Source organism: Pseudophryne corroboree, chromosome 9, assembly GCF_028390025.1.
Source record: "Pseudophryne corroboree isolate aPseCor3 chromosome 9, aPseCor3.hap2, whole genome shotgun sequence".
NCBI classification, from domain to species: Eukaryota; Metazoa; Chordata; class Amphibia; order Anura; family Myobatrachidae; genus Pseudophryne; species Pseudophryne corroboree.
Window position 1 is genome coordinate 149,910,576 of NC_086452.1, and position 12,155 is coordinate 149,922,730.

Sequence of the window (12,155 nt, forward strand, 5' to 3'; positions counted from 1 at the left end):
AAAGAGATAGTAGTATACTCGTAACAACTAGTATGACTGACTATGACGGTATAAAGAATGAAAAAAAAACCACGGTTAGGTGGTATATATTATAATACAATTATGGATGGACGGACTGCCTGCCGACTGCCGACACAGAGGTAGCCACAGCCGTGAACTACCGCACTGTACACTGGTTGATAAAGAGATAGTAGTATACTCGTAACAACTAGTATGACACTATGACGGTATAAAGAATGAAAAAAAAACCACGGTTAGGTGGTATATATTATAATACAATTATGGATGGACGGACTGCCTGCCGACTGCCGACACAGAGGTAGCCACAGCCGTGAACTACCGCACTGTACACTGGTTGATAAAGAGATAGTAGTATACTCGTAACAACTAGTATGACTGACTATGACGGTATAAAGAATGAAAAAAAAAACACGGTTAGGTGGTATATATTATAATAATACAATTATGGATGGACGGACTGCCTGCCGAGTTCCGACACAGAGGTAGCCACAGCCGTGAACTACCGCACTGTACACTGGTTGATAAAGAGATAGTAGTATACTCGTAACAACTAGTATGACTATGACGACGGTATAAAGAAAGAAAAAAAAATACCACGGTTAGGTGGTATATAATTATACAATTATGGATGGACGGACTGCCTGCCGAGTGCCGACTGCCGACACAGAGGTAGCCACAGCCGTGAACTACCGCACTGTACTGTGTCTGCTGCTAATATAGACTGGTTGATAAAGAGATAGTATACAACAATATACTACTATACTGGTGGTCAGGCACTGGTCACCACTAGTCACACTGGCAGTGGCACTCCTGCAGCAAAAGTGTGCACTGTTTAATTTTAAATTAATATAATATTATGTACTCCTGGCTCCTGCTATAACAACCTGCAGTGCTCCCCAGTCTCCCCCACAATTATTATAAGCTTTTATACATTGATGTGCAGCACACTGGGCTGAGCTGAGTGCACACAGACTGAGTCACACTGTGTGACTGCTGTGTATCGTTTTTTTCAGGCAGAGAACGGATATAGCAGAGAACGGATATATTAAATAAAAGTTAACTTAACAACAACTGCACTGGTCACTGTGGTAAACTCTGTCTGCACAATCTCTCTCTCTCTCTCTCTCTTCTAATCTATTCTAATGGAGAGGACGCCAGCCACGTCCTCTCCCTATCAATCTCAATGCACGTGTGAAAATGGCGGCGACGCGCGGCTCCTTATATAGAATCCGAGTCTCGCGAGAATCCGACAGCGTCATGATGACGTTCGGGCGCGCTCGGGTTAACCGAGCAAGGCGGGAAGATCCGAGTCGCTCGGACCCGTGAAAAAAAAAAGTGAAGTTCGTGCGGGTTCGGATTCAAAGAAACCGAACCCGCTCATCTCTATGTCAAATATGTACTTTTTATATCCATATCCATATACTGTACATCCAATTCGTCTGTTTGTTCATTCTCCATAACATGTCCATTGCTGCTCACCCAATACTGTGTTTAAATCAACCTTGATAGTGTTAATATATGCAATTGTGTTGTTATCTGTTACCCTTTAGATAATGTATTTATGTTAGACCTATAGTTTCCTATTGTTTTCATACACCACAGTGGACACTCAAAGGTTGAGTCATATAAGGTAACATTGTCCCTTTTTGTTTATTCCCTATTGTCCAAAAGTGAGCTGACCAGACAGGGTGGCTCTCTGGCTGATGTAATAACCTTGTTTAGAATATGTATTGTATTCCAATGCTGTAAGATCCTAAGACAAAGAGGTCACACACATACCTCCAATATGAAGTTTCTAGGGGTATAAGTAGAGCTACCCAGGGAGCTGAAGGGGAGATTCTTTGACCCTAGGCTAAGAAGTAATGTTCTGCCATGGATCTGCTGTGAAACCCATTATATTGGATTTCTCTGGGACTCTGCGTTGCTGAGAGGGATTCTCTGCTCCCAGACAAAGAAGTAATGTTCTGTCTGGAGTTTGTGGTGGGAATTGTCATGTGGAATTGGATTACAGAGGTGTGCTGACCTGTTTATAACCCATTCTGTTCAATAAACCACTGTTGGTTTTTCATCTACCACCGTGCCGAGTGATTTGGAACCCGGTATCTTCACACCATGTATTACAGTATGTAGATCAATAAGAATGTGATTTATGGTAAACAAAAAATACACCACATTTGTTCATGGGATTGCTGCATTAAAGTATTAAAAAAGTAGCCTGATACCTGTACATAGCCAAACGCAATCCACATGCAAAGCCAATGTTTACGTAGTTGAACAATTATTTCCAACTGCGCATGTGTAAAACATTTCTGAAAACCTCTTTCGTGCATAAATGACACAGAGTTTATGGAGAAAGGTGCGTTTGGTTAGACGGTACCAGGATTGTGGGGGGAAAGTTATGGGTGTACCTGGGTGGTGGCTAGATGGTATCTAGTAGTGCATGAAAAAATGATTAATTGAGTTGGCGCATTAAGGGAGTGTTGCTAGCAGTGGCGGATTTTACCTATGGACTGCAGCCCCTCCCAGGTAAAATCCACCACCTCAGCTCAGACTCAGTGAAGCCAGATGCAATCTGTGAGACTCCATTGGCTTCACTGTTACTAGCCGTGACTTCCTATTGGAATTCCTACCTGTCAGTCAGAGATACTACAGACAGCGCCACTAGGAGGTGTTTTCTTCCTCTGGGACTGCCAGACTGGGCTGCGAATAGCAGAGAGCTGGCATCCTAATAATAATAATTGTATTTATAAAGTACTTTTCTCTCACAGGACTCAAAGTCGCTTTACAGACCTCAAACAAATGATATATTATGCAGAGGGTTAAGAATTACAGCTAGTACAAAACTACACAGAAATAATTAGGAACAACAAAGACCTAGAGAGTACAATAAGCATAATTGCAGGGTTTGGTGCAGACATCTGTGTAATAATTTCCATGGGTTGTCCATTCCACCTCCCAAATGTACCAGATGAGGCAGTCATATTGGGCACACTGCGTAGGATTACCCTGTGTGGAATAGGTTACACCTACAAGAGATTACACAATATTAGTGGTTGCAGCCTACTAATGCTAGTGTCACAAAATGGAGATTTACAGCGCTTCCTAGTCTCGCTCTGTCTTACCTCTGCCGCAAGCCCGGGCATTTCCCATTATCCACACTGTCTCCTGGCGCCCTGCGCAGTCAGCTGCTGCGCTGAAGTCCCCATGTCTATGCTCACAGAATTGGCGGCCATAACAGACTTTCATGGCCACACCATGCCAGAGTTCACATCAGTATCTCCATGGTCAGCACCTTTACAGTTCTGGGTCAGCTGACGTTTCAAGGCCCAATCCGGAATCACTTCCTCGTCATGTGAATCCCGCATCCAGTCAGCAGTAGGCAAGGGGTATAAGTTCCAAGTCCCAGCACTGGCAAGCTGTCATTGCTTTGTTGTCTCTCAGCCCGTTGTGAGCTCCAGAATCTCCTGCTGGTATACACAAAATGCAGTATCCATCTCCAGCACTACCTGACTCCCTGATGTTCCTAAAGGGCCACTAATGCAGTAACACTGCAGTATATACAGATTCACTGGTGTGCAATCCCAGTGTTCCCGTGGGACTGTCCTAAATATCTCTGCAGCATTAGTGTCTTGCTGGTTCCGTCCAGCATTCCTGTACCTCTGAAAACCTGCTGTGCTGGTTCAGCCCATCCAGTACTTCTGAAAACCTGCTGTGCTGGTTCAGCCCATCCAGTACTTCTGAAAACCTGCTGTGTTGGTTCATCTATCCAGTACTTCCGAAAACCTGCTGTGCTGGTTCAGCCTATCCAGTACTTCTGAAAACCTGCTGTACTGGTTCAGCCCATCCAGTACTTCTGAAAACCTGCCGTGGTAGTTCAGCATTATCCAGCACTCCTGAAAACCTGCCTTGCTTGTTCCGTCCAGCATTCTGAACATAGGCCGAGCTGGCTCCGTCCAGTATTCAGAACTCCTGCCTCTCTGGTTCCGTCCAGCATCCAGAACCCATGCCTAGTTGGTTCCGTCCAGCCTACGGAACCCCTGCCTTGCTGGTTCCGTCCAGTACCCAGAACTCCTGCCTGCTGGTTCCATCCAGCATCCAGAACTCCTGCCTTGCTGGTTTAGCCCAGTATCCAGAAAACCTGCTTTGCTGGTTCAGTGCAGCATCCTGACTACCTGCTTTGTTGGTTCTGCCCAGCATTCTGAAACCTGCCTTGCTGGCTCCACCCAGCATTCCATCACTCAACTCTAGAGCAATCCAGTCTACTCAGAGACTATCCATACAGGCGACATCCTAGCTACCTATTGCACCGGTGGATCTCCCCATCAGTGTTCCAGTTCCCACATAGCTGGTCACCTTCACTTCAACTTCTCTAAGCCAACTGCCACGTCTGCATAAAAAGATCATTTATTAAGCCTGCTCAATTCTTTCTGCAAGTCTCAAGACCAGACCCAGTATACAGTCCTAGTCCAGATTCACAAATAACTACATCCATGACAGCTAGAAGTAGGGTCTCAACATAACTGTCAGGTCCAAGTATTTTTCATCCCATCTACGAGTTTACTAGGCGATGGGCACACTACAAAGGTGACAATGTGGGCTATAAGCCATACAAGGACCCAAGGCACATATGGGAAAACTGGCATGAATTCCTATTATATACCACGTAAGCAGAATCTGCACACAGACTTAGCAATATGGTGGGGTGGATGTACGCAGGTATAGCAAATGGTGGGGGGACATGCATGGTAAAAAAAACAACAACAACACATGGTATAAAACAGTGAACAGCATATTCAGCCAACAGAATACAGGCAGTGATAGAAAAGTGGGGAATAAGCAGTAGGTCAGCTGTCTGACTGATTCATTTCTTCAGTGCAGTTCCAGGGGGACCAATGGCCAAGTCTATAAAATGCAGTGACGGTGGTGAGGAGGGCCAGCGTACGGCAAGATGGTGACCGCATCCTGGTCCCAGTGCTCCCCTGTGATGGTGCTGCCCACCGCACATTTGACATCATGACATCACGCTGAAGGTGCGTGGCCACCGGCACCAGAAACCTATACTCTACCAGGTCATGAGAACAAGAGAAAAAAAAAATAACATTTGCTTTGATAGTAAAAATTAATTTACTTTAAACGGCAAATAATTCTATAACACACCAAGAAAATGTATATAATGTAGACACAAGTAATGAAGAAAGCCCTATAAACTTACCCTGTCAGGATGGCATAGGATTAGAGCTGGATTAAGGGGGGACAGAGTGGACACTGTACATTGCCCCCCACCTCCCCCTCTGTCAAGGGCCCTCCCCAGCTGGAAAACAATGACATCACGGGTTCTTGTGCAGCAGCAGAAGGAAGAACCTGCAAGCAGGAGAGTGTGCAGTGTAGAGCTGGAGATTATGGGGGTCATTCCGACCCATTCACACGCAGCGGTTCTTCGCTGCGGTGCGAACGGGTCAGAACTGCGCAAGAGCGGTGGGCGCAATGCGCAGGCGCATCGTTGCCCGGTGACGGCTGTCGCCGGGTAGCGGCTAGAACAAAGAAGAAAGTGAACGCTAGCGCAATCGCAAGAAGATTGACAGCGAGGAGGCGTTCTGGGGGCGTCTACTCACCATTTTCCGGGCGTGGAGATCCGAACGCAAGCGTGTCCAGGCGTTTGGAGAACGGATGTCTGACGTCAATCCCGGGACCTTCGTCGCTGGATTCGTCGCACAGGGTAAGTAGGTCTGACCCTGGTCTTGTTTTGCAGGAAACTTTTTTAGCATATCAGTGCTGCACAAGCGATCACAGCCGCTATGCTAAAATACATTCCCCCATAGGCTGCGCCAAGTTGATCGCATGAGCAGCAAAAAGTTGCTACGTGCGATCAACTCGGAATGACCACCGATGCTGTACAGAGCAGGAGAGCGTGCAGTGCAGATACACAGGAGTATTAGGTTTAATGAACTGCTGACTGAGCTTTGGGACCAGAGGAGGGGGGGAGACAGCTGTAAGTGACCCAGGGATCCCAACTTCTCCCCCCTTCCCACCAGGCTAGATTGATGTGCCTGGGTCCGGTGTAACCTGTTATCTGATTAGAGCATTTCGGACTGAAGAGAGACACATAGAGAGTCCTCCTGAGTACTGACCCAGTGTGTAAGTACAGAGAAGTGAGGTGCAGAGATTCAATGGCTGGGGAAGCACTGACCAGTATCAGGGCCAGATTTACACACCGGTGGTGATGTTTGACTATAACAATGATTGGAAAAGATGATATAAATAATAAATTAGAAACATCGTATTTGTATTGTTCTAATAATTCTTATAGTCAAAACTCTGAAGATGATCTATTTTGTTTTTCTATGTGTATTTTAAGGTTTAAGTTGTTTTTGTTCCACTGCAAGAAAACGTATAAAATAGTTAACCGTCAATTATGTAGAGCTATTATTAGTTGAAATGTAATATACACCATTGATTTAAAGTTAATATTCACAATCTAATAAACACCACTCATTCAGTTAGAGAGCCAGGAGGTTGTGCTGCTTGGTCAGCCCTGCTCTCTGTGTGGCTGGACCGGACAATTTGACCATTGGTCCTTCTGACATTTCCCAGAAGTGCCAGATGGCCAGTCCAGCCCTGGAACTGGGGTAAGTATAACAGGAGGGGGCAGGGGTGATGAGCTTACTCAGCAGACTCCAAGTCCACTCAGAACAGAAGAGGACAGGAACAGGGTATGTATTGTATGATCAATGGGGGAGGGGGGGGCTGAATTCACATGGCAGATGTCGAATCCATTGATTAGTAAATTATAATAACTCATCTAGAATTGTCAAGCTCCATAATGATTATAGTAACAAAACTATACAATATTTACAGTACCATAGTAGGGCACTGAGTCCTGGCTCACTGTTCCGCCCCCTATGCATGTGAAGTCATGACATCATGGAAGATGTGGCCAGGGTCGGGAAGCTGAGCACTGGGTACATCATCCTATGGATGTGCTGGGTTGTACCCAGGTGGCTCTCCAGGCTGCAGTGTACCGTTCCTGGAACCCTGCAAGCCAAATACAGGTGCCAAAGGTATAGTGACGGTCTCTCCCCATTTGCTTTCTGTTACGGCCTGAATGTTTATATGTAAATACTATACTTGCTACTTAAGGGGGTTGGTATCAATATCCCAGCGCACAGAATCTCGATGATCAGAATGCTGATAGCTGCATGCAACATTCAAACTCCCAATGGATTTAGATATTTTAACCCTAACCGACCCACCCTAACCTACCCACTCTAATCCTAACTCTAACCCACCCACCCACCCACCCTAATCCTTAAAATCCTAGCCCACCCATCCTAATCCTAACTCTAACCCACCCACCCTAATCCTAACCCCAACCCACCCACCCTAATCCTAAAAATCCTAACCCACCCAGCCTAACTCTAACCCACCCACCCTACTCCAAACCCACCCACCCTAATCCTAACTCTAACCCACCCACCCTACTCCTAACCCTAACCCACCCACCCTAATCCTAACCCACCCACCCTAATCCTAACTCTAACCCACCCACCCTAATCCTATCCCTAACCCACCCCTCCCATAGTTTTACCCTAACCTTCCCCTCCCACAGCCTAACCATAACCCTCCCCCTACTGCCTAAACCTAACCCAAGTATTTACTATCAGGATTTGTTGGGATTCTGACCATCGGGATCCTGAGTGCTGGGATATTAGCTACTGTACATCTCAATTTAGGAGTTAGAATAATTATGCTTTTGTTTACCAATGTCCAACTCTTGAAAAAGTATGCTGTAATATTCTACATAGAAATACATATGTAATGAATGTACACTGCTTCAGTGAAAAGCTCATTTACGGAGCAGGATAATTGCATTCTCTGCTGATAGATAGAACATTTTGGAAGCACTGATTTCCCCACAGACATGACTGATTTTTTTTTTTGACCTGGCTGGCTGCAGTTTTTAAAAAAGCCAAACAAGCAAAACTTGGGAATTACTAAGCAGAAACAAGGCTGTTGGTGCATTCAGTACGTTGTAAACCATGATGCTGAGCACAGGGTGACCATGCTGAAATGTCCTCACCGATATTAATGTATGCAGGCTTACAGAGTGCACATTGGCCCTCATTCCAAGTTGATCGCACCAAGAAACTTTTTGCTGCTGGTGCGATCAACTAATCCCCGCCTATGGGGGAGTGTATTTTAGCATAGCAGGGCTGTGATCGCTTGTGCAGCCCTGCTATGCTAAAAAAAGTTTCACTCAAAACAAGACCAGCCCTGGACATTCTTACCCTGTGCGACGGATCCCGCGATGATGGGGCTGGCATTGACGTCACACCTCCGCCCTCCGTTCGCCTGGACACGCCTGCGTTCTACTTACCACTCCCCGAAAACGGCAGCAAACGGTAAGTTGACGCCCCCTAACGCCCTCTTGCTGTCCATCTTCTTGCGGTCGCCGCTGTGACCGCTTTCTTCTCTGTCAGCGTTGTTGCCTGGCGACCTCTGTTGCCAGGCAACGATGCGCGTGCGCATTCCAGACCCGTTCACACCGCAGCGAAGAACTGCTGCATGCAAATGGGTCGGAATGACCACCATAGTGATCTAGTGATATTTTGCTTTATGGTGTATGAAATTAATGTAACATGTTTATCTACTACTAATTATTAACACAAGAAGTGAGCTGGAAATGAAAGACCAGTGTAGAAATCAGTCATAACAAACATGGCTTGCTGCTAACTCAAAAATAGTCTGTATCTGACATTATATTTCAACATATTCAGGATACAAAAGGACAGAGATTTCAGCTGGCAGTAACTGAAAAATAAAAACATATATACAGTAGATAGGGCAAGGATACAATATATAAGGGAATTGCTAGTGGTAATAAAAAATAAGGAAGAAATAGTTGAAAAGTGTACCAAAGCAGATGGGTGTGGTATGCATGGTCGACCACACTTAGGTCAACAATTTCTAGGTCGACCACTATTGGTTGACAGTAAGTAGGTCGACATGGTTTCTAGGTAGACATGTACTAGGTCAACATGACATAAGGTCGACATGAGTTTTTGCACTTTTCTTTGGTGTCGTTTCCTCCGTATTTATGGGGTCATTCCAACCCGTTCGCACGCAGCAGTTTGTCGCTGCAGTGCGAACGGGTCTGGAATGCGCATGCACGGCGGCCGCACTGCACACGTGCGTCGTTGCCCGGCGACCCGTTACGACACGCTCTACGAAGAAAGCAACCTCACCGCTGACCACAAAGTTCCCACCATTGGTTATAATGGAGCGCATAGGCGCTACATTGTAACACTGCCGTGTGCCGCCTGTCATACAGTACAGGAGCACACAGCCGATCAGGAGGATGCCACAACGTGGCGTTCCCTGATTGGCTGATGGAACCCTCTTAGACTTAAGTCAGAGGGGGTTTCTGGCATTCGGGGAAAGGGGTCCCATGTGAAAACATGGGGCCCCTTTCAGTGCGAGGTCGGGTGTCCGTTTTTTTATTTTGACAAGTACATGGATTACAAATGGATTACAAGAAGAAGAGGCTTCTACCCTGGATTTTGTGAGTATAATTTTTTCCACAGGTACACCATGGATTCTACATGGAGAAGAGGACCGACCCTCGTGTGAACATAAGGTAAGTATGTGTATATGGAGGTGTGTATGTATGCATTAAAGTTATACTTTCAAGGTGTGTGTCTTATGTTTTTATTGGGGTATTTTTTTAGTAGTAGTACTAAAGGTACCAGCGGGCCCGGTTTTCCTCCGCATGCTGGTACTTGTGGTTCTCCAAGTACCAGCTTGCGGGGGAGGCTTGCTGGGACTTGTAGTACTGCTACTAAAAACAATATTCATTTTTTACACAACGGCCATCAGCCTCCCATCCGCAGCCCTTGGATGGGGGGGACAGCCTCTGGCTTCACCCCTGGTCCTTGGGTGGCTGGAGGGGGGGACCCCTTGATTGAAGGGGTCCCCACTCCTCCAGGGTACCCCGGCCAGGGGTGACTAGTTGGTTATGTAATGCCAGGGCCGCCGGGAGCTATATAAAAGTGTCCCCCGGCTGTGGCATTATGTATCTGACTAGTGGAGCCCGGTGCTGGTTTCAGAAATACGGGGGACCCCTACGCTTTTTGTCCCCCGTATTTTTGGAACCAGGACCAGGCGCAGAGCCCGGTGCTGGTTGTTTAAATATGGGGGAACCTCTATCCTTTTTTTCCCGATATTTTTGCAACCAGGATCGGCTCAAAGAGCCCGAGGCTGGTTTGGCTTAGGAGGGGTGACCCCACGCAATGTTTTTTTTAATTTTAACCATGTTTTTTTTTTTTTACAAGGTGCACAATGAAGCCCAGCATGGATCTCTCAGATCCGGCCGAGATTCATTGTATTAAAGTCGGCAGTGTTTTACAAGTCACTCACGTAAAACACTGCCTAAAAAAACGAATGACATAGACATCTGTAAAACCGAAAATGCAGAATACGGCAGCTTAGTAAATTAGTCGTACTAATTTCAAAAAGTTGCATATTTACACTTTCGATGTCATTCGTGATTGAACTTTGACCTCAAACGGGAAAATACGATTTTTAGTAAATATACCCCAATATGAACCAAAATTCACATTATAGCACACGGTATGAGCCGGAATTCACATTACAGCCCACGGTATGAGCCGAAATTCACATTATAGCACACGGTATGAGACGAAATTCACATTATAGCACACGGTATGAGCCGAAATTCACATTGCAGCACAAGGTATGAGCCGGAATTCACATTACAGCACACGGTATGACCCGAAATTCACATTATAGCACATGGTATGAGCCGAAATTCACATTATAGCACACGGTATGATACACATTTCAGGGACAGGGAGAGAGAGTGACAGCAGGGACAGGGAGAGTGACAACAGAGACATAGGGAAGCAGGAACATAGGGAAGCAGGGAAACATTACCTGATATGTGCAGCGGATGTGCGGAAGGGACTGTCTGCGGCGGTACTAAGCTGTCCTTTGTTGCTGCGGCGTTGATGTCCCTCTGACCACCGCCAGTTGTGGTCTGCGGTGGTCAGCTTTCAGTGGCGGTGCAGCGTGTGGCAGTGAGCGTTGGCCAGCGGTGGGCGGTGATATAAGCATATATATAATTTTTTTACATTTATTTTATTTATTCCTCACTGTCCCTGCATTCCAAGTGATCTGGGGGTGAGCTGCAGTCCAAGTGATCTGGCCGAGATCACTTGGACTGCAGCTTACCCCCAGATCACTTGGACTGCAGCTCACCCCCAGATCACTTGGACAGCAGCTCATCCCCTGATCATCTGAAGGTGAGATGCAGTCCAGGTGATCTGAGGGTGAGCTGCCCATTCACTTCTTCCCACCCAGTACAATAAATCACCCCCCAGACCCCCCCCCCATCCCACCCCCTCGCCCAGTGGCGTATCTACTGCCCCCGCAGTCCTCGCAGTGGCTTGGGGGCGAGGGGCTGCGGGGGCACCACTGATTTAGAACAGATTGACATGCGGACGAGCATGTCAATCTGCAGGTCTCCTTCCCTCCGCCGCTGTAAGGAGGGACACGGAGCGCACAGAGCGCGCCCCCCTGTGTCCCTCCCTGGCTCTCCGGCTGTCTAATACAGGAAGTGCCGTTCGTGAGCTCTGATTGGCTCACGAACCGGCACTTCCTTTATTAGACAGCCGGAAAGCCAGGAGGGACACAGGGGGGGCGCGCGCTGTGCGCTCCGTGTCCCTCCAACACAAAGGAGGGGGAGGGGAGCAGGCACTGTGGGGGACTATCTGGCACTGGGGGCATATACCTGGCACTGTGGGGGAATATCTGGCACTGGGGGCATATACCTGGCACTGTGGGGGACTATCTGGCACTGGGGGCATATACCTGGCACTATGGGGGACTATCTGGCACTGGGGGCATATACCTGGCACTGTGGGGGAATATCTGGCACTGGGGGCATATACCTGGCACTGTGGGGGACTATCTGGCACTGGGGGCATATACCTGGCACTGTGGGGAAATATCTGGCACTGGGGGAGCAGGCACTGAGGGGGCATATGTGGCACTGTGGGGGAATATCTGGCACTGGGGGCATATACCTGGCACTGTGGGGGAATATCTGGCACTGGGGG